The following is a 22,651-nucleotide window of genomic DNA, read 5'->3' on the forward strand; positions in this document are numbered from 1 at the left end:
CGTCTTCAGAAGTATATGATATGTAAGTTTGTCAGAAAATCTATATAAACCACTAATACACAGAATAACAATAAGTAATTGTGTTATCCCGTAGATTGAACAGAAATGCGAAAAGAGATGACAAAAGCGATTGAATGAAATGTTTTATAATTTCACAATAAAGCACTGTTGCCGGTGTATTAAGATAAGGATTTTTCTTTATGTCACGTGTTACTAAAGCTACTAATATGCCAACAACAAAAACACACAAGGCAAATAGTACAAACGAGGAATAAGCCTCATATATAGCTTTCTTCGGCACTGGATACGCATGCGTCAGACCAAGTAATTCTTTGAATGGCCCTTCACGGTCAAAATCCAATCCAGGCTTTTAAATCCAGCAGCATGTTTTGAAAAGCTCTTTCAGCATTTATGAATGTATTCTTACAAATTCTTCTGTATAGATTCTTTTTCGGCTAATTACTTCCGAATGTGCAATTATGGAACATAACATGAACCCATGGATGTCCATAGAAAAAATGAGGAAGATAGCGATTTTAAATGCACAATTCAAGAAACTGCAGATAATATCCGAGTGCTTCTTTTACTCCGGACAGTGAATTGGTCTTGCTTGGAACAGCAAACAGAGCCATACAATGAAAACATACGTTTTTCAAGAAGAACGAAACAGCTACACAATGTAATTGATTTTTTTTCTCTCGACAATTTGATTTTATCGACGTGACATAAGATTTAACTATACGACACGATGTTATCAAATAACGTTGACTTGGATTTCTACGTCCAACGTCACTGCGGACGTTTAAAAATAATCACATGATTACACTCATAATTTTGTGTTGTTGATCTTTATTGGTATAATTCACACTTTGTCTTTTTAAAGTGTGTCATATGATCTCATCATATGATGTATGGCTCATGACCACCTTTGAAGAACATGCATGGATATTTTGTTTATCTATCATTAGGTTAAGCTGTCTCATTGCCGTTTACATCCCATCTCCATTTATTGATATTTATTTAACAAATACATTTTTTCATGTAAATGCCCATTCTTCTAGCTATTAAAGCTTGTTTTCTTCCCGGCTAACAGTGGCGGATTCAAAAGGGGGCGTAGAGGGCGTACGTCCCCTTTTAATTAGAAAATATATCATTTTTGAGCATGAAATCGTCCAAAAAATGTTCGTTTCGCTACGCTCGGCAATATTTATTTAGTGAAATGAGATTACGCCCCCCTCCCCTTTAAAATTCCTGGATCCGCCCGTGGCTTAAGATATTTTCATATCCTACAATTTATTTTAATACATGACCAAAACAACAGAACATTTTTATATGTAATAAGTATGTGGCGTCTTCAGAAGTGCATGACATTGTTTGGCGCAATTAACAGTTTGTCAGAAAATCTAATTTAACAAATAATACACAAGATAACAATAAGTTAATGGTTTATCCCGTAGATTTAACAGAAATGCGAAAATGGATGACAAAAGTGATTAAATGAAACGAATGTGTTACAATTTCACAATAAAGCATTGTTGGTGTATTAAGATAAAGACTTCTTAATGTCACGTGTTAGTAAAGCTACTAATATGCCAGAAACAATAACGCACAAGACAAACAGTACACACGTTGAAATAGCCTCAAAGATAGTTTTCTTTGGCACTCGATACTCATGCGTCAGACCAAGTAATTCTTTGAATGGCCCTACACGGTCAGAATCCAATGAGTCAAATTCTGTATACAATCCTTTTAAATCCTGCAGCATGTTTCGAAAAGCTCTTTCAGCATTCATGAATGTATTCTTATATATTCTTCTATATAGATTCTTTTTCGGCTTATTATTCCAAATGTGCAATTAGGGAACATAACATGAACCCATGGATTTCCATAGAAAAAATGGGGAAGATTGCGATTTTGAATGCGCAATTCAAGAAACTGCAGATAATATCCGAGTGCTTCTTTTACTCCGGACAGTGAATTGGTCTTGCTTGGAACAGTCAGTAGAGCAATACAATGAAAACATATGTTTTTTAAGAAGTACGAAACAGCTACACAATGTAATTGACTTGTGTCTCGATGATTCAATTTTATCCACGTGACATAAGATTTAACAATACGACATGCTGTCATCAAGTAACGTTGACTTGGATTTCTTCGTCCAACGTCATTGATATGTTTTTCATATCCACATGTAGATTCCCTCCAGATATAATCATGATCAATTGTCTGGTCAGATTCACGCAGTCTGGAGTCCATTTCATCACCCCATAAACTGCGCAAGTCATTTCCTTATCGCCATTAACAATATTTTAATTTACTGTATACGGATTGGGAACGTAGTCCGTACGCAATAGCAGTGCGGTAACAATATCAATGTCCAACGTTGGAAGCTTAAGATATTCTTTTTGGCCCGGGCGTTTGGCACTTTCACCTTCTACTCTAATGTACAAATCGCGAACATATAATATTTCCCGGTCTAAACTTATACGTATCGGGAACGATGGTGGTTTAACAGACCGTCGATATGTATAAACAGTTCTATCTTCAAGTGGCAATCGCTCATAGATTTGTTCACGAGTTTTGTCCAGCAATGCATTGAAAACCTTTTCTTGTAAATTTTTGTATTAATATAGCAATGTGTATCATTAAATCCTGCTTTTGTAAAAATCTTACAGCAGTTCAACCAAGGATAGATTCTTAACAAATATTCTGGATTTTCGACGCGTAATTTAATGAACTCGGGCATTTGCTCGCCAGAATAATCGTAGACCGGACATTCTGTCACTTGCATGCCTTCTATTTCAAATTTAACTAAACAGTCAAACTCTAGAGCGTCATTTACGTTCAGACCTTCTCTTGAACTTCCTTGCTTTATGTTACCATGAATAATTAATCCTTCATATTCCTTCCTCGCATACTTTTTTAATCCGAGCAATATTTTATCAAGAACGGAATCAACCGTAGAGCAATGTGCATCCCAATCATAATCTGTTATATTTATGTTTTCAAGGTATATATTCTGTAAAATTCTTCGCTGGAGAGCTTCTTCATCTGGGCCAACAGTAAAAACAGGATACCTCCAAGCATTAAGTTGATCCGAAATCCTCTCATCAGCAGCCATTTAGAAAACTGAAAAACATGAAAACCTCAATATAAGCAATAATTTCTTATATATGGCCACCCATTGGTTCAAGTGTGGCTATTGGCTGGGTCAAGTAAACATTCGTCCGCTACACCCATTTATAACATAATTTTACAATGAACATTTAAACGCACGCCCCCACCCCAAAGTTTTCAATTAAGAGGATAGTATCTTTAATACTTCACGATTCTCCTCTACTCCCATCCCATGTGTCCCATTCATTGCTCTTAAACACGTTAATGTCGGCTGTCGAACATTCGCGAATTATCTGAATATATCACTTTCACTTTTCGAAGGATCGAACGCGATCGAACACTTGAAAAAGGTCGATTTGAAAAAAAAAAGATCGATTGTTTTAAACTACCTCTTGAGGTAGACTTTTCAGTGGTTGTCGTTTGTTGCTGTGTATCATATTTGTTTTTCGTTCATTATTTTCTACATAAATTAGGCCGTTAGTTTTCTCGTTTGAATTGTTTTACACTTGTCATTTCGGGGCCTTTTATAGCCGACTATGCGGTATGAGGTTTGCTCATTGTCGAAGGCCGTACGCTGACCTATAGTTGTTAATTTCTGTGTCATTTGGTCTCTTTAGGAGAATTGTCTCATTGGCAATCATACCACATCTTCTTATTTTTATATTTTAATTCTGATTGAGGACAGATCTTTCCCCGTTTACATTAAATTTGACTTTTTATTTAATCGATCCCAGGAAATGTCGATATTTCACAAGTGCAAACTACGTCTAAGATTAATTTTTTTCAAGCCTGCAGACGATCATTGGTAAAATAAACAAACACCTGGATATGAATTTTCACTTGATATGGTCCACTAAGTTATACAGTTTGAATGATATATTGAGCAGATATCTATTGTCCATCTATTGTCCATGTCAATCAATACAGTTCACTACACTTACTACATGAGGGGAATTTCTCAAACATATATCCTTTTTTCGGCACCATCTGTACATTTTGTAGTAACGGAAAAAAATACACGTCAAAATCAAATAAACTTAGGGTTCTAATTACCTGGAACATAAAATTCATTTAATCTTTTTTTGTTTTATCTAGATCCAGATCCTTAAATCTTTTCCATGTGCACACTGGCAGTTATTTTTTGTCCGTACTCGGTTAATTTTGCGTTGTAAACAAAATTCATATTTTGTCAATACCTTAGCGAATTATTCTGTAATATTATTTCCAATGAAACAAATATTACAGTATGTGTTCCTTACGGAATAAAGAGTATAGAATATGTGTTCCAACATGAGCAGATATTATGGCATTGTTTAAAACAAAGTTTCCAGGGGAATTTCTGTTAGGCCGAACAAATATGTGTTGACAGGATTATGATGAACATTAGGAAATTTCAAAGTGCAATCATATCAAAACACCAACCAGCTAAAAAATAAATAAGGTAGAAATGCCTTTTTCAAAATACATATCAAGAGGAAGCCTGACCATTCAACACAATTAAATTGTAGTACTAGTTCATTACATTTAATGAAAATTGAGATTTTGTGGCAACTCCAGACAATATTTTCGCAGTCAACATTCTTTTTACACGATTTTTCGCTATTACATTTTGGAAATAGATCATTCACTTGTCAACAACAAAAAAATGAATCACAGGTCGAACACATCCTGAGAGTTGTAACAGTACTTAATATTTGTAATTGTTTATAATTAATATTATATCAAAATAAATTGCCAGAAAGTTCATTAGTAGTATTGCAGTATAAATGTTGTCTATTTTTTTACAGTTGAGCGTACAATCGCCAGTGGGAATGGCGGCAGATTTTGTAACAACAAAGGGTACATCTTATCTAATTTCTTTCGAATTGTAAACAATTGTAAAATGATAATGTGGCATTGTTAAAAAGGCTATGATTACAAATTTACGCTAAGAAATCTTATTGATTACCTACCTAATAACTGTTTAGGAATATCGAAGTGCGAATCGCAACTGTTTATGTACTAAGTCTTATAACATATACGGATACGACTCGAGCGCCACCTATTTTTTTTAGTAAATGAAATGTTCACACTTATTCGTCAAAATCATCTCCCCATTACGCCACTAACCCGACTAATCCAGTCGTTATATTCCGACTCACTATCGATCGCCTCGAGAGGACACTGACCGATAGAGGGCGCTGAATCATTCGAGTTATTACGCCACCTAATTTTTATAATCATAAAAATGGAAGCCATTGTAGTGATGACGCGCTGTCAATTTAGCTCTTGAAAACCGATAAATTTATCCACATAGTATCATTACGATCCTTACACGTCTGTTGTATTTTAAAAGACAAATGTATCTACTAGCTATTGAGCATCATTTAATGTACTTTTATGCATTTGGTGAACTTAAAACTACTGTCTCAGCGGTTGTCGGGGGGAATTTTCGAAAGTTCAAAAATATTTTAAAGAATTCTAATTAAATATTTCTAGGAAGGGCAGACTAAAAATTTTCAGAGGTTGAAGACTAATTACCCTAGATTATACACACAAAAAATGGAGTTTTTTTGATTTTTTGCATTTTTAAGATCCACCAGAAAAGTTTGTCAAGTACTTTTAGTAAAAAATTGTTATTCGAACACACCTACTCTGTTGTTATGACCCTTAGAAAGGTATTTTACCTGACTCATATATTTCATCTTTTAGTACTGTAAATTCTTAATGTTATTGTATCAACCTACAGACTAAATATATAAAAATAATAGGATCTGAAGCGAGATGATGTATCAAATATTTTTCTTTTATACGTTTTCAAGACAGAAAAGAGAACTCAAACACGCCTGAACCTAAAAAGGTGTACTCGACTTTCTTTTTTCGATGAAATTATTGCCTATTTTGCGGATTTAAATATCGTTTGTTGCTCCATAAAATTGTCAGTTTTTCTTCGACTTATATAATTTAAACATTCATATTGTCCAAAAACAATGACAGTAGGATCAGCCACAAGTTTTTCAACTTAGAACGTCTTCTCCATTACATACAAGTAATAAATACATGAACAATTAAAAACCAACTGTTCAGAGAACAATTGAAGGTCTTTCCACCCGAAAAGATCTATTTTGATACAAAAATATTAAAATTCGGTTTTAAATGTTATTTCCAGCGTCAAATGATAGCTTATTCTACGCTTGTTTACAAAAATATATGGTTTCTAGACTTTTTTTTAAATAAGGAAGATAATTTGTTACTTCAGGTTTGAAAAATGTCACTTCCGGTATTATTTGATAGTTTACCTGACATTGATTCCAAAAATATAGGGTTCTATATACTTGTACATTACACAAGTACAAAAATAGATACTTCCGGTTTACACAAGGTCGCTTCCGGTTGGCTTTTCCAAGGTCATATAGCTTGCAACCTAATGCATAAAGTCTCATGGCTTTATCATGTATACCAATGAAGTAAAAGCAAAGGTCAAAATCTAGAACGTCAAATTTACCTATGACCTTGAGGGTAATTTGAAGGTCATAAATCAAGGACCTCAAATCAAAAGACACTAGGTCTTTATTATATATGGTGAATGAGTTATATCACCATACGCGTAATTTTAAATCTAAGAGGGGAGAAAACTCCAATTTAATGTTAGCGTACCTTTTCAACCAAAATGTATGTGTTACGACATGTCGCAACTAACAATTTAGTAAAAATATGTTGTCGATATCTTATACGTTTTTTGAAAAGAAGTGAAATTAAGCCAAAATCTAAATTTAGAATATGACCTTGACCTCTGACCTTGACCTAATTTTCTTTTTTTTTGGACCAAGGACCTCAAATCAAAAGACCTTAGGTCTCTATCAGTTATGGTTTACCAGTCAGAAATGCATATCACTTATATCAAATGCATAAGGGGGAATAACTCTCATATGAAGTCTCCAGATAGCTTCGGTAAAAAAAAAGTAACATCCTGAGGATATAATGAGCATTTCGGAAAAATAAATTTGTCACTTTCTTTTACGGTTGCGAGGAGATCTCATAACAAGAAAAACAGTGTTCGGGGAGATAACTCTTACACAGAAAAATGTTTGGTTAAACAGGGTCAGTTTCAAAAGCGTAAAGACTGTATGATATTATATACAAAAAAACTAAGCGACATCTTTTGAAACAAAATTACAGCGCAAGAAAAAAAATTGGCGGAAGAAAAAAAAAAAACAAAAATAATCAGAACAAAACCAATAGGTCTTTGCACGGAATAACATCTCATACAATGTTGATATGGAGACATTAAATGAACAAGAATTGAAAGGAGGTGGATCATCGATTTCTAAAAGTCGAGTTGACAGTAAATCTATTTACCAAGTAGAATGTTCGACTTCTATAATATTGAACTGTCTGCGAATTGACGGGAATTAAATATAACCACAATATAAGAAAGAAAACAATATGTCGAATATTAGATATTGGGTCGTTCAGGGCATTTTTTGCTTTCGGATCTACAACTCTGTTTCCATGGATTCCAGTATGACTTGGAACCCATAAAAAAAAATTTCTTTGTATAGAATATTCAAATTTACGGAAGCGTATTAACGTCACACAACTTTATTTTTTAATATTTCTTCCAATGTTTGCGTTATAACGCAAACCTTTGCGATATAACGCAAACCTTTGCGAAATAACGCAAACCTTTGCGATATAACGCAAACCTTTGCGAAATAACGCAAACATTTGCGAAATAACGCAAACCTTTGCGTTATAACGCAAACATTTGCGAAATAACGCAAACCTTTGCGTTATAACGCAAACTTTTGCGAAATAACGCAAACATTTGCTTTATCTTATTTCTTAATTAAGATTCAAAGGAAGCAGCAGTTATAAATGGAGGAGGCTGCATATATTAAAATTTATCCCCCTTTGTACTCATTGCAAAGTAAAATGCTTGAATATTTAGAACATATCATTGACTAATAATGAGTAGGATAATAGATATAAGAAGATGTGGCATGAATGTCAATGAGACAACTCTCCGTCTAAGTAACAATTTTCTAAAAGTAAACCATTATAGGTCAAAGTACGATCTTCAACACGGAGCCTTGGCCCATACCTAACAGCAAGCTATAAAGGGTCCCAAAAATTATATACATTATAATACATGTATATATATTTTACAAAGAAAATTGAGTAAATTGAAGTTATATCGAAGAATATAAAAAATCAACTCTGCTAATACAGCTATAGCCAAATATAAATATACTTCCAAAGTAAGCTCTCGTTTGAAGATTGTGTAAGGTTGGTTAGATCCAAACAAGCTACCTTTTTGCAATAAAATGAAGATGTTTTATTATTAAAATTATGTTCTCTCCATTCAAAGAGGTAGGGCCAATTTCCCCTTATATTTTTTTCACAGAAGGGCCAATTTCAAAAAGTACTGAAAGATTAAAATTTACGATAAAAACAAGAAATAAAAATGATTTTTGATCAATATCTCGATTTTTATATATTATGATATGTCTGCAAAATAGTTAATTTAACCCCCCAAAACAGATGAAAGTCAAATATGCGGAATTTACCGTGTTTTTAGGTGCGAAAAACAGGGAATCCCCCAAGAAGGACATTTCAAACCAAAACAAAGTTATGTTTTTTTTTTGTTGTAATTTATACAACTTTTTTCCTCAAAAATGAAATGGTTTAGTGTGTCCTTAATACCTAAAAAACAGCATTTTTAATAAAAAAGTGAAACATCACTAAATTGTACCTATATAATTGCTTAATAACTAATATGTCTTCAAGAGTCGCCGTGGCTTCGTCGGTAGCGCATAGAACTGTATATGAAAGATTGTTTTTAAAGAATGGGTTCAAATCTCACGCATTTTTTGCATTTTTTGTGTTGAAATATTTAATTGTAATGTTTCTATCATATTTTTTCGGATGTTTGTTTAATTTATAGAGTCATTATGGATCAATTTGACTATATATCATTTCATTAAAGAACAAAATAGTTTGTTGCTTATTGTGTGCGTTCCTATTACTATCCATACTCTAGACTTACTTCCTATTTTCCTGCTACATTTAGTATATACATGTATATGCAAGGAACAATTGCTGTCAAGCTGAAGTAGGTGCTTGAACATAACCAATTACACAAGAATTGATTATATAGCAATGAAGCCCAAAAGTTGTGTGTGTAATATATACATAACGAAATAAGGCCATAGTAGACAAATTTCAAAACAACAATAACACTTTTTCAAGGAAAATGGTATTATATGTAACAAACGCAGATAGCAATTTTATCGCCAATCCACCAACTGCGTAGATACTATCACTGGCATTGTTAATTACCACCGTCCCTGCACCGGTACCAAAGTCATCAGAAAATAAAACAACAACACAGCCTTGAAAAAAATAATCAATTACACTACCAAGTGTGACTGTAGGTAAAACATCAAGAAGGTGTTGCATCTGTATCACAACAAAGGGTCCATTTGTTACAATGCCTAAAAACGCCCCGATTACATGTGTTTGTAACACAAGGTGTTCTAGTACCAACTGGTGTAAGATGTTGCACGGTTCATATAGACGGTTAAACCTATGAAAAAACCGTGACAGAGATATATACATCCAGATTGAGGAAAGCAACATCCCAGTTAAATGCGTCCGATATTATAGACCGATCTTGAGTCAGATTAGTTGATTTATATCAGATAATTAGATTATTATATTGTTCTGTATTTATATTTAACCCCGTTTTTTTTATAATTTTGTTAGTTTAAAGTCATAAAACAAAGCTATAAAATACATTTACGCTACAAATCACCTACCAACATTAACACGCTAATTTAAGCAACATGTTTTTTTTTTAAATAAACAACTGATTTTGAATATCTATCAGTTGATGATTTATGTTTTCGTGCTCCTCAGGGGCGTTAACAAACGAAATCAATATAAGTTTTAATGTAAATAAAAAAAAAGCAATAGTCTTGGCCTTCTTTATTGTAGGAATACCTTTCAAGGTATGCAAATAGATGATTTGACGTATTTTCATGTACTATAATTAGCATCTATCGGGCTATTTAAAACATGACTTACCTGTCTAATTAAATGAAAAAATATCACGGGAAAATGGCCCTACCTTTTTCTACCCAAGCATCTTAAAAGTTACTTCACTAGATTGAAATGAAAATTCTATGTCAGACTTTCTATCAAAGAATCTTTATCATATTCTGCGATTTAAAAAATTGATTTCTTGCATCAAAATTTAAAAAAAAATGTTTCTTTATTGATAATTCATTTTAAAGCAGAAAGATCATTTTGTCTATTTGACTTGCAAGTTTCACAATTGTATGACATTATTTTTGCTCTTTCAATTAAAATATGCCTATACCATATCTATTTTCTTGTTAAATTATATACTTTTCTGATGCAAAAATCATTCTTAATTTATGTATAATGGCACTTCAAGTATTCCCTTATTCCTATGCATATTTATTATAATGATTTGGCCTTGTATTTATGGTTCTTTTCTTATCTAAATCACAATCAAAATTAATGACAGACGGACATATATACAAAACTTACTGAATAATAGTAATCAAGATGTTTGCGTTATTTCGCAAATGTTTGCGTTATAACGCAAAGGTTTGCGTTATTTCGCAAATGTTTGCGTTATATAACGCAAAGGTTTGCGTTATATCGCAAATGTTTGCGTTATTTCGCAAAGGTTTGCGTTATAACGCAAACCTTTTTTTAGAATTAACAGGTTTTTAATTGTGGTATTTTGTACTGCTTGAAGACATGAATGCCGAGTCAAAACATATAATAAATTTAAAATTTTTATGAAGAAGCAATAAACTGCAAGGCCAGATTTATTGCCCAATCTTCTTTAGTAAAGAGTAATGTAACAGGTTGCAGCTCGGTCTCCAAAGAATACTAGATCTCCATCCTTCGATTTATTATTCTAAAGAATAATGCAATCATTATGTAACAACGTTTTTCATTGGTTAACCGTCAATTCCACAATTGACATGGTTTGGGTCGCCATTTTGAATTGCTGGAAATCTCAAATGTTCGATTAATAATGTAACAATATAATTGAAAATAAAACATGAACTACCTCAAAAACGCAGTTGCAACGAGATTTTATTTAATTCCGAATCGTACCCTTCGGTTTGAGTTTTCATTTGTACGATGTCATTTTTTGTCATGATGTTTATGCGCCAAAATCATTCAGTATGACTCAGTGAGAATCTCGGAATTTTGATTTATCTTCAATTCATACTTATTAAAAGCTCTAAATATTTCTTTTTTGTCATGCTATAGAATAGGAATAAGAGTACTTTTGTTGAATAGTAGCCAACGATATTGGGATTTGACGGTCTCAAATAGCCATTTTCTTGGCTCCGCTATAAGTCGACTGTAAAACTGCATTTGCAACTCTTCAACTACAGTATTATTATTCCTTAAGTATAAACAGTTGAAAAATAAAATTTGTTGGATTTTTGCTTCATTATGTTGCTGAACTAAGAAAGGATTAAATTCAGCATATTTACGGAGATCGTATATATCGTTTTTGGGAAGTTCCTATACCGTAGGGCATTTACGAGTTCTGACCTTGGGCAACAGATTTCAAATTAAAGGTATTCAGATGTGGGTTTAAACGAATTCCTATTGGAGGAATTGTATTCTCATTTTCTTTTTCAAAAATGTCTTCATAAATGTGATTGAAAGCATTGTAGGCAGGATTGTCTGGAAATACCTTTAGCTTGACGTCATACTGAATAACAAGCTTTTTCAAGCGTCTGTAGGAGAGTGAAGGCTCATCGGCCTATACATGCAGACTCGACTGGTGATGTTTTGAAGCCGGGCACCAAGGCACAGACGAAACCTTGGTTATGCACAGTATCGAGAATTTGAATGAAAGATTTTCTTGCGGAGCCATACACTATTGAACCATAACTAGTCATAATTAGTTATCTATCTATATACATTCTATAAAATGTTTCGATCAGCACTCCAGTTAGTGATAGCTACAACTTTAGGAATATTTAAAGCTTTAGGATATATCTTAATTCTGTATTCAACGTTTTGATATGGGGTAGAAAGGTAAAATTTCTATAAAAAAAATAGACCAAGAAATGTTGTCTCATCAACCATTTTAATTTGGTTTCCGTATCAGAAAATCTCTGGATCAAGATGCAACTTCCGTTTGTTACCATTCAAAGAACATAGCAGAGGATCTGGAGGGGTTCTTCAGTTCTGTCATAAATTTTTAGACCATTTTTCTCTATTCATTGAACAATATGCCTATTCTGTAAATTTTTCAAATATTTGTCTTATTGTTATTACATGACTATTATAGAGCAACATATCGACTTCTGAACAATGAATTTTAAAATATTTAATAATATGCATACACATGTATATACCTTATCGCTAATCATTACAGGACCTATAACAACAATGCACGACAGGGCTATTCAATTTTGTAACTAAGAAAGTCCTACCTCTAAAAAAATATCAAACATATCAATATTAGAATAGAAAGAGATGTATGCTTATTTAATACCTTATCTCAAGTCACAGCAGCAGCGGCAAACGAATATTATGTGATTTGGGGTTCAAAGAAGATAGATGAAAATAAAATTTATTGATGCAAGTTTGTTGACCACATAGACCTCTTTTTAATACTTCTTAATAATCTTTCCTATTTGTCAATTTTGTTTCCTCACCTAATTAAAGCGGACGTGTGGAGAACAATAAATGCAATGACATTGTTATAAATTATTTTCCTTTTGAATTATTTAGTTTTGTTGTTGAGCATAAAAAATGCGAGATAGTATGTATGATTGCCAATGAGACAATTATTCCCTCCCTCCCCATTTAGCAATGGTCTCGACGGAATATGTACACTACAGATCATGGAATACGTCCTTCAGTATTGAGTAAAATCTACATCATTTTGGAGAGCAATCTGTATAATAAAGAACAGCATATTTACTTACAGTATTTGCAAAGTTTTCAAAATTAAAATTAAAAAAATTAAAATAAATCTGCCTGGACATTTAAATTTTAAGAAAAATATAGCAGAAATTTCCGAGAAATTTACTATGTCAAAAACAAAATCTATTTCTGATATGTTGTTAAAATTTGTAATAAATCCTTATCGTACTCTATCACAGACTGTTTCTATCAGTATTCAAATAGGACATCATGCTAGGCAAAATGTTGCCAGGGGGCGGAGAGAACCCGCCTACATACAGACTTCGATGTTATAGATCATGCAGAACAATACTTGCTTACGAATGTAAAATATACTTCAAATATAAAAAAAAAGGTCCAATACGGTCATTTTGACACTTCCTATGATCAATTAATAATTATATATAATATATAAATAGAAAGTGTACGATTTGGTTATTATGTTCATCATTTATTTCTGTAATCATTATTTTTGCGTGAACCCCGGCTCACGCTTATATATTGGTTAGTTTTGGAAGTGTGTATGGGCCATTCGATATCCTCGGAATTAAGATTCTCGAAACGTCTCGAAAATGTTCGATCATTTATACAAGTAGTTATCTATGTCTATGATAAGGTCCCTCTATGGATAGGCTACCACATGACATCGTATATTTCAACAATCACAGTTCATTTGTAGATTGGATAGTAAAACATTGCTGTCAAAAATTCATTTATATGTTAGGGTAGAGAAACAAAAATGTGTCTGTCAAATCAAAAGCCAGTAAAATTTGTACTTGACAATGATGTAATTTGAATTGTATAAACTAATGTATAATAATAATTGTATGTATAATGTAGTTCACATGTCACTGTTTATAACAAGTATCAAATCAAAATTTCATTTCGAGTTCTGCTCCATGCACCTTTCAACCACTTTTAAATTCACCTTAATTAATTATGAGGCTTTAATGCAATATTTTTTTTTAAATAATATGCATGAAATATATCCCTTAAGTTACAAAATGGGTTTAGGTTATTTATTGAAAACATTGTTTTTCTTTTTTCACCTTGCCCTATGCCAGTTTCACCGTCATGTTGGGGTAAGTGTCCAGTCCAGAAATAAATCTAGTTTTTTTGTGATATATCTTATAATACGCATGCAGAATCAATAAGAATGGAAAATTATGATGAAATTTTAATTTTGTTAAAATGATGCCCTGGCCTCGTTAAAAAGATAAGACGTTAGATTTCTTTAATTGATTTTGTGTAAAAAAAAATCGTTGTCGAGTATAACATGACGTCATAGAACATGGACCTACTACGTGCGTGGTGTAGTAAGTCGCGTTTCTTAAGTTGATATGACAATTTTTTTTGCAATTCACAAAATTCTTCTATTTTTACATCCAATTTACGCATATTTTCTGAGGATATGTGAGCTCTTGAAAAATTGATCTGTACAGAAAAATGTGCAGATTTGACGCGGTACGCCAGGTGCGTCGCCATTTTTATGCAAAATACATAGTTTTCATGATCAATGATGTTTGATAAAATATTCTTTACATCTTAAAAACATAAATATAACCCGGCGTTATCGGAAACCGGCCACCAAAAGATATATATTTCGGGTTCTTCGTCTGTAATATTGTTAGAGAAAATTACACTTGATTTCCCTTTCTGTGTGAATGCAATGAGAATAGTGAAGTACTATACAGACTAAGAATTGATTTCTTTGCATAAATACTAAGTCTTACAATTTAATTGAACGTAAACTGGGCCACTACTCCTGAGACTAGTGCTGACCCTTGGCCTAGAATTTTCCCCGCTGTCAACGCATCATAAATGTCCTAATTTTCAATTGGTTCGCGATATTAAGAGGGAAAACTCCTACAAAAGGACTTTACTTGAAACATTTGACTTACGTGTCCACTTACCCCATAGGACCCCATATGTTCACGTACCCGAAATAGATTGGGGTAAGTGGTCACCTTAAGTGAAGAATTGCATAACTCACCGTAAAGGAGTTTGCAGAAAATAATGCGTATGTACCGATCTATAACACAGTTACTTGCCTTCTTGTTGGTGGTAAGTTTGAGCACATTTCTTGATCGGTGTGAGAAAAATATTTCTCCTCACTAGTGAAATATCTGTTCTCGGCAAATGATTGGTCGAAATTTAATTATGACGTCAAATTTTCTTGGTTTCTTCTAAATTTCCTATTGTGACGTCATGAAAAAAGGCGACCATGCCTGATGACGTCACATATAAAGAACACAACTTTCTGCAAATCTTTGAAAAGGAAAGATAAAAATCATTAGAGAAACAGATTCCGCCACTATAACTCGTGTATTAGGATATTTCTCAACTCTCAACAGTTAAATTTTAATTATTTAAAAAGCTCGGCAAGCCTCGCGCTTTAAATATTAAAATTTAACTGACTCAAGTGGAGAAATATCGTAATATACTTGTTGCAGTGGTGGAATCTATATTTCTCTAGTCTTAAAAAAAGATTTTAAAGTCGTGTGAAACCACAAATTAAACAAAATTTATAAACATGTATTTTTTGTAACTAAATAGCTGATTTTTCTTATAAAAGACGCAAACCTGATCATACATAGACTTGTTTTTTGAAGATACTCTTTTATTTTGTCCATATCCCAAAGAAACATACATTTGTGTTTTTCTCTGTTGTGATGTTATACTATTGTTTCAGAAAAGGGAGAAGGTTTGGTACCATTAAAACGTTTAATCCCGCTGCAAATGTTTGCACCTGTCCTAAGTCAGGAATCTGATTACAGTAGTTGTCGTCTGTTTATGTAGTTCATACGTGTTTCTCGTTTCTCGTTTTTATATAGATTAGACCGTTGGTTTTTCCGTTTGAATGGTTTTACACTAGTAATTTTTTGGGGCCCTTTATAGCTTGCTGTTCGGTGTGAGCCAATGCTCCGTGTTGAAGGCCGTACCTTGACCTATAATGGTTTACTTTCATAAATTGTAACTTGGATGGAGAGTTGTCTCATTGGCACTCATACCACATCTTCCTATATCTATTTACTGCCATTGAATTATATTGTCTTCCCGTATAATAATTCGCCGACAACTTCAAACGTCTGTGGGAGAGTGAGGGCTCGTCGGCCTCTACATACAAACTCAACCGGTGATCATATGGCAAAATCCTAGGTACTTTATTCATATTATTTGCACCACGTGACTTTGGCCCTTTTAGTTAAATTACTTCCCTCAGTTGTAGATTGAAAATATAAATTATATCAAATTTGCGGATAATCCAGTCCTTTTCCGTCTTGGATTTAAAACTAATGTGTCTTTGAAAACTTCCTTTGGCGGATATTTACAAAAATGTTGTGCAATATATTCTAAGGAAAAATGCAAAGTAAGAATTTTGCCGAAAACTTTAGAAAGCAGGTAAGATAAAAATTATTTAACCTGAAAATTCAACCTACAAGGTGTTTACCTATATGCGGACAAACCATGAACAATATCTTCTTCAGTTCTTGTCAAAGTATCTTTATTTCTATTTTGAATTTTGATTTTTTACGATTTTTCGTTATTTTATATAGCAATTATACTAGGGTTACGCTTCCGATTTTCAAACTTAAGAGGCCAAAAGTTTTCAAAGTAGACAATGTTCATTTGTACAAGAACAGAAGCCAAAAACATGTACAATTCACCTATATGAGGACAAATGATTGTTTCGAAATAGGAATTGGCATATTTGCATTTATATTTAAGGAGCCTGTATAATCCTTTTGTATGGCTGTCGTCATGATATGGCAATACGGCCGCTATGCAAATTAGCAAAGTACCCCAAGTTTTGCCATATGTGTTTTAAAGGCACCAAGACACAGACGAATACATTAGTTATGCACAGTATCGAGAATTTGAATGCAAGATTTTTTTGCGGAGCCATACACTATTGAACCATAACTAGTTTAGATCTAATAAGTGATCTATATAAGTTCAATAAAATGATTCGATCAGCACTCCACTGTCTCCAGTTAGTGATAGCCACAACTTTTGAAATATCTAAAGCTAAATTAGCTTCAGGATATATCTTAATTATGTATTCAACATTTTGATATGGGGTAGAAAGGTAAATTGAAAAAAAAAATAGACCAAGAAATGTCTCATCAACCATTTTAATTTGGTTTCCGTATTAGAAAATCTCTGGATCAAGATGCAACTTCCGTTTGTTACCATTCAAAGAACATAGCAGAGGATCGGGAGGGGTTCTTCAGTTCTATCATTAATTTTTAGGCCATTTTTCTCAATTCATTGAACAATATGCCTATTCTGTAGAATTTTTAAATAATAGTCTTACTGTTATTACATGATCATTATAGGGCAACATATCGACTTCTGAACAATGAATTTTAAAATATTTAATAATATGCATTCACATGATTAAAGGACCTATAACAACAATGCTCGACAGGGCTATTCAATTGTGTAACTAAGAAAGTCCTACCTCTAAAAACATATCAAGCATATCAATATTAGAATAGAAAGAGATGTATGCTTATTTAATACCTTATCTCAAGTCACAGCAGCAGCGGCAACCGAACATTATGTGATTTGGGGTTCAAAGAAGATAGATGAAAATAAAATTTATTGATGCAAGTTTGTTGACCACATGGACTTCTCTTTAATACTTCTTAATAATCTTTCCTATTTGTCAATTTTGTTTCCTCACCAAATTAAAGCGGACGTGTGGAGAACAATAAATGCAATGAAATTGTTGTAAATTATTTTCCTTTTGAATTTTTTATTTTTGTTGTTGAGCATAAAAAAGGCGAGATAGTATGTATGATTGCCAATGAGACAACTACTCCCTCCCCCCCCCCCCCTATTTAGCAATGGTCTCGACGGAATATGTACACTACACATCATGGAATACGTCCTTCAATATTGAGTAAAATCTACATCATTTTGGAGAGCAAACTGTATAATAAAGAACAGCATATTTACTTACAGTATTTGCAAAGTTTTCAAAAATTAAAATTAAAAAAATTAAAATAAATCTGCCTGGACATTTAAATTTTAAGAAAAATATGGCGGAAATTTCCGAGAAATTTACTATGTCAAAAACAAAATCTATTTCTGATATGTTGTCGTTAAAATTTGTAATAAATCTTTATCGTACTCTATCACAGACTGTTTCTATCAGTATTCTAATAGGTCATCATGTTAGGCAAACTGTTGCCAGGGGGCGGAGAGAACCCGCCTACATACAGACTTTGATGTTATAGATCATGCAGAACAATACTTGCTTACGAATGTAAATATACTCATGCTTATGAATGAAAAAAAATACTGATGCTTAGGAATTGGCATACCGAAAATCAATGAAAAGGTCCAATACGGTCATTTTGACACTTTTTATGATCAATTATTAATTATATATAATATATAAATAGAAAGTGTACGATTTGGTTATTCTTTTCATCATTTATTTCTGTAATCATTATTTTTGCGTGAACCCCGGTCCACGCTTATATATTGGTTAGTTTTGGAAGTGTGTATGGGCCATTCGATATCCTCGGAATCAGGATTCTCGGAACGTCTCAAAAATGTTCGATCATTTATACAAGTAGTTATCTATGTCTTTGATACGGTCCCTCTATGGATAGGCTACCACGTGACATCGTATATTTCAACAATCACAATTCATTTGTAGATTGGATAGTAAAACAATAATGACTAGATTGCAGTCAAAAAATCATTTATATGTTAGAATCTATTTGCCTTTTGACAAAAATGTGTTTTTAATAATGCGAATGTTTATTTAATATCAAGTATAATGAAAACGCAATTATATAATTCATGCTTTGAGACGGCCCCTGTACGGGTTGTGTGTGTAGTATTCAGCGTGCTGTTGTGCATTGTGACAATAAACCTGGGAATAGTTTATTGATATATAATGTCCCAGAATAAACTGATTATTTCTGAACGTTTGTTATTAGATATTTTGTATTTCAATCATAGCATGCGAAAATGTCGGAAAGCATGAAGAAAATTAAGAAAACGATATTTCTGTTATAAATATTTATCTTAGGTCGGAAGCACAGTGGTCGGAAAGAAGAAAGATAATTAAACAAAAGGATTTTTCTGTCAAAAATACCTAATTTCATTAATAGATACTACCAGACCAAGAGAATATTCATTATTAAGTTTAAACTGAGAATGAATTTATTCTTAATTGAATATAATTTAAAATGTTATATATACGTGCATTATGTCTCACAGGTTTGAACACTCAGTCATTACATTTATGAAAATTATATGCAACGTATGAGCACCAATGAGCAGGGAAGCGTACCCAATGTTAACTAAATATCTAAATTTTAAACGGTAGTGAATGAACAAATACTTGCATGGTTTTAATTCACAAGGATTTTAAATCCTTGCATCTCACAAAAAACGTAATTATTATTTTACAGTAATTATATCAAAATTTAATTACTATGTTAACTATTTTATACTATTTTAGTATAGATTTATAAGTCTCTGCTTATATTTTGTATAGCAATATATTCATATAGTGGAAAGCTAGACTTTATGAAGAGATTGATTTGATAAATAAAATGTCCATCCGTAATAACTTGACGTTTGTGTTTATTGATATTATATTCTAAATTATCAGAAAAAAATCATTAAAGGAATGTATGTTAATTATAAAATTTCAATTCTTTTTTATTTGTTTGTTTTAATAGTTCAACCTTATAGCATCTAAATCTTTGCACTATGGTACGACTTTGAAAATTGTATTCATTGTGTTGACCAGCTATCGTACACGTCTTGGTTCATCCACATTATATATCACCTTGTTCACACGCACACTATCGGTTTGCGTTCATACAAATTCCAGATTAAATGGCAATGAATCCGGAGTCAAATTACTTGAGGAAGGTAGTTTGACCTCCGAATTCAACTATTAGATATAATATATGTGATGACGCAAATGCGTATTCTTATCCAGAGTATCAGTGCGTATGCTTTCTATCTACTATTTCTTGCGCAAAAATACCACGTGCATGCATAAATATTATTTTCACTCGCGAATGTGAATTTTCGCCTTTCTTATCTGAATTCAGGACACGACAGTAAGAGCTTGACATGTGTCTTTCAAGCATAGTCATCATTACTTACGGAATTCTGACCTCTAGCTGTTTCTGTTTTCTTTTCTTTTCTTTTTTGAGCCACTGTCCTGTTATAAACTTTGACATTTTCGAAATGCTAAGGATTTTCTACCCCAGGAATAGATTACTTTAAATGTATTCGGCGAAACCTTTGTTTCGAATTTTGGGTCCTGAATTTCTTTTAACTTCGTCAACGAGCCTCACTGATGATTCTTTGCAGTCGTAACTCGCGTCTGGCGTATAGCATTTTAATCCTGGTATCTTTTTATATCTACATATCTTTTAAAATAAATTGGTTCTTTTGAGAGTATGTTCAGGTATTCATAAAACTTCTGAAAATAAGATATTCTTCAAAACCAAGTTTTCCTGTAGAATATTTGGATTGATTAAAGTAAAATCAGGAAATTGACATGTTTTATGAGACCAAAATAAGTCTCTATATAAGAGGTCCCAATGAAGCTGGTGTGTTATTCTCAAGAAAAATACACGAAACCTTATAGGTTGCATGCCACAGGTTTTCACTTCACATGGAAATTGGACTTTAAATTTATCTATACAACATCTACCATGAGTACAAACAGCTTCAATAACGAGTTAAAAATAATTGAAGGCATCCAGGAAACAAAATATGAAGATATGATAGATAAAATAAATGCATCCAGATTATAAAGCAAACTGAGTGCTTAAATTTATATTGCGATTGGTTTGTGCAATTTACATTAGACATCCGGTTTGCAGAAACTGGGATTTGCAATAGGATTATGAAAAAATGATGTACACTCCCAAATGATAAATAAAATAGTCGAGCCTTCAAATGTAAATTCAAAGAGTAGCTGTATATATACACTTTTCTATTCACAACTATCCAACAGTCATTGGTTCACGTATTGCTTTTCTTTTTTTAAAGAAAGCAACTTGTTTCTTTATTCTCCATTTGCACAACTATTCTGTACATTTTAGGACCCCTTTATTCTTATTCTTTATTTTTTGGTCGATTTTATCTTTTCTTATTTTTTTTTTTTTGGTCTATTCTTTATTTGTTCACCCTATCCAGACCCTCATAGCATGAAAATGATTTTCAATCGAACAAAGAACATAGCAAGAAAGTGATTTTCGGCATAAACTGTACAAAATTATTACTAAACACGGTTCAGGGAATATAGAAATTATGATATCAAAATGAAAAAAAATAAAAACTTACACTGTGGTAGACTATTAGCTTAATTAGGCATCGGGACAACTACATCCTGATCTACGTGGCGTGCGTCAAAGTGATTTTCGACATAAACTGTACAAAATTATTACTAAACACGGTTCAGGGAAGATATTAATTATGATATCAAAATGAAAAAATATATAAACTTACACTGGTAGACTATTAGCTTAATTAGGCATCTAGACAACTACATCATGATCTACGTGACGTGCGTCTCAAAACAAAAATTAAAGGGAGAAAATAAACAAATTATAACTATGGAAAGCACATTTGTGAAAATCAGAGTGCACTACAAATATTCCTCGCTTATTTTCAAATGCATTTTGCATGACATTGAAAGTGAAATTTCCCATGAGTATTAAAACTATTCTGTAATTCTGTCACTCAACAAATATTCATACCAGGTGTATGATGCAAAGACGTATCCAATTGCGTATAAAATTGCAGCGTGTGTAGTGAATAAGTAAATACATATTTCAATTTTTAAATTTTGTTCTCAAAACTAGAAACTGTATTTGATCTACTTATTCACATATTTTATAAAACAATCGATTGTAATCATTATTGCTTTTCACTGTTTTTATATTTTACATTTCTACTTGGGTCTTCGTTTGGTCTAAATAAGTTGGATTGACACTGGGTAATAGCAAGAATTCCATTCGCAATGATCGTATACCGGTTGCGGTACCAAGATCTAAAGATTTAGATTTAGCTACTTTTCTCAAAGAAAAAAACAGTCGATTGTGGCAACTACATGTGGATCTTTTTTGTGCATAAGCACAAATCCGCCCAAAAAATATCAAAAGAAAGATAATAGAATGATCTTTTTAAAGCATTAATTTGCATCTCTGCCCCCGGCGACAGTTTTATTTGAAAAAAAACCCCAAAATGGGCCTTTATTTCATTGAAAAGAGAAAGTCGAGAACACCTTTTTATGTTCAGACGTGTTTGAGTTGACTATTCTGTCTTTAAAACGTATAAAAGAAAAATATTTGATACATCACCTCGCTTCAGATTCTATTATTCATATATATTTTGGCTATAGGTTGATATAATAACATTAGAAATTTACAGTACTTAAAAATGAAATATATGGGTCAAGTGAATGGACCATTTTTATGATTATAAAAATTAGATGGCGTACTGGGGAGATAATTTGGACGAAGTAGAATCCTGACTGAATCTAACAAGAAATTCGACGAAACAATTATCCATTAAAGACCAA

The 22,651-nt window shown here is 32.6% G+C and overlaps 2 protein-coding genes across 2 annotated transcripts in view; one reads left to right on the forward strand and one right to left on the reverse strand.

The window, feature by feature from the left end:
• Positions 1–21,636, reverse strand: part of LOC127702748 (uncharacterized) — a 28,853-nt gene extending 7,217 nt beyond the window's left edge. Inside the window, exon 1 of the mRNA XM_052207054.1 lies at positions 21,577–21,636. The gene's annotated coding sequence lies outside the window, so the exon portion shown is untranslated. The remainder of the gene's footprint in view (positions 1–21,576) is intronic.
• The window catches only part of LOC127701324 (mitochondrial ribosome-associated GTPase 2-like), a 560,717-nt gene that overhangs the window by 275,577 nt on the left and 262,489 nt on the right, over positions 1–22,651 (forward strand). The gene's annotated exons all lie outside the window — the stretch shown is intronic.

This window comes from Mytilus californianus, unplaced genomic scaffold, assembly GCF_021869535.1.
Source record: "Mytilus californianus isolate M0D057914Y unplaced genomic scaffold, xbMytCali1.0.p SCAF_5, whole genome shotgun sequence".
NCBI lineage: Eukaryota > Metazoa > Mollusca > Bivalvia > Mytilida > Mytilidae > Mytilus > Mytilus californianus.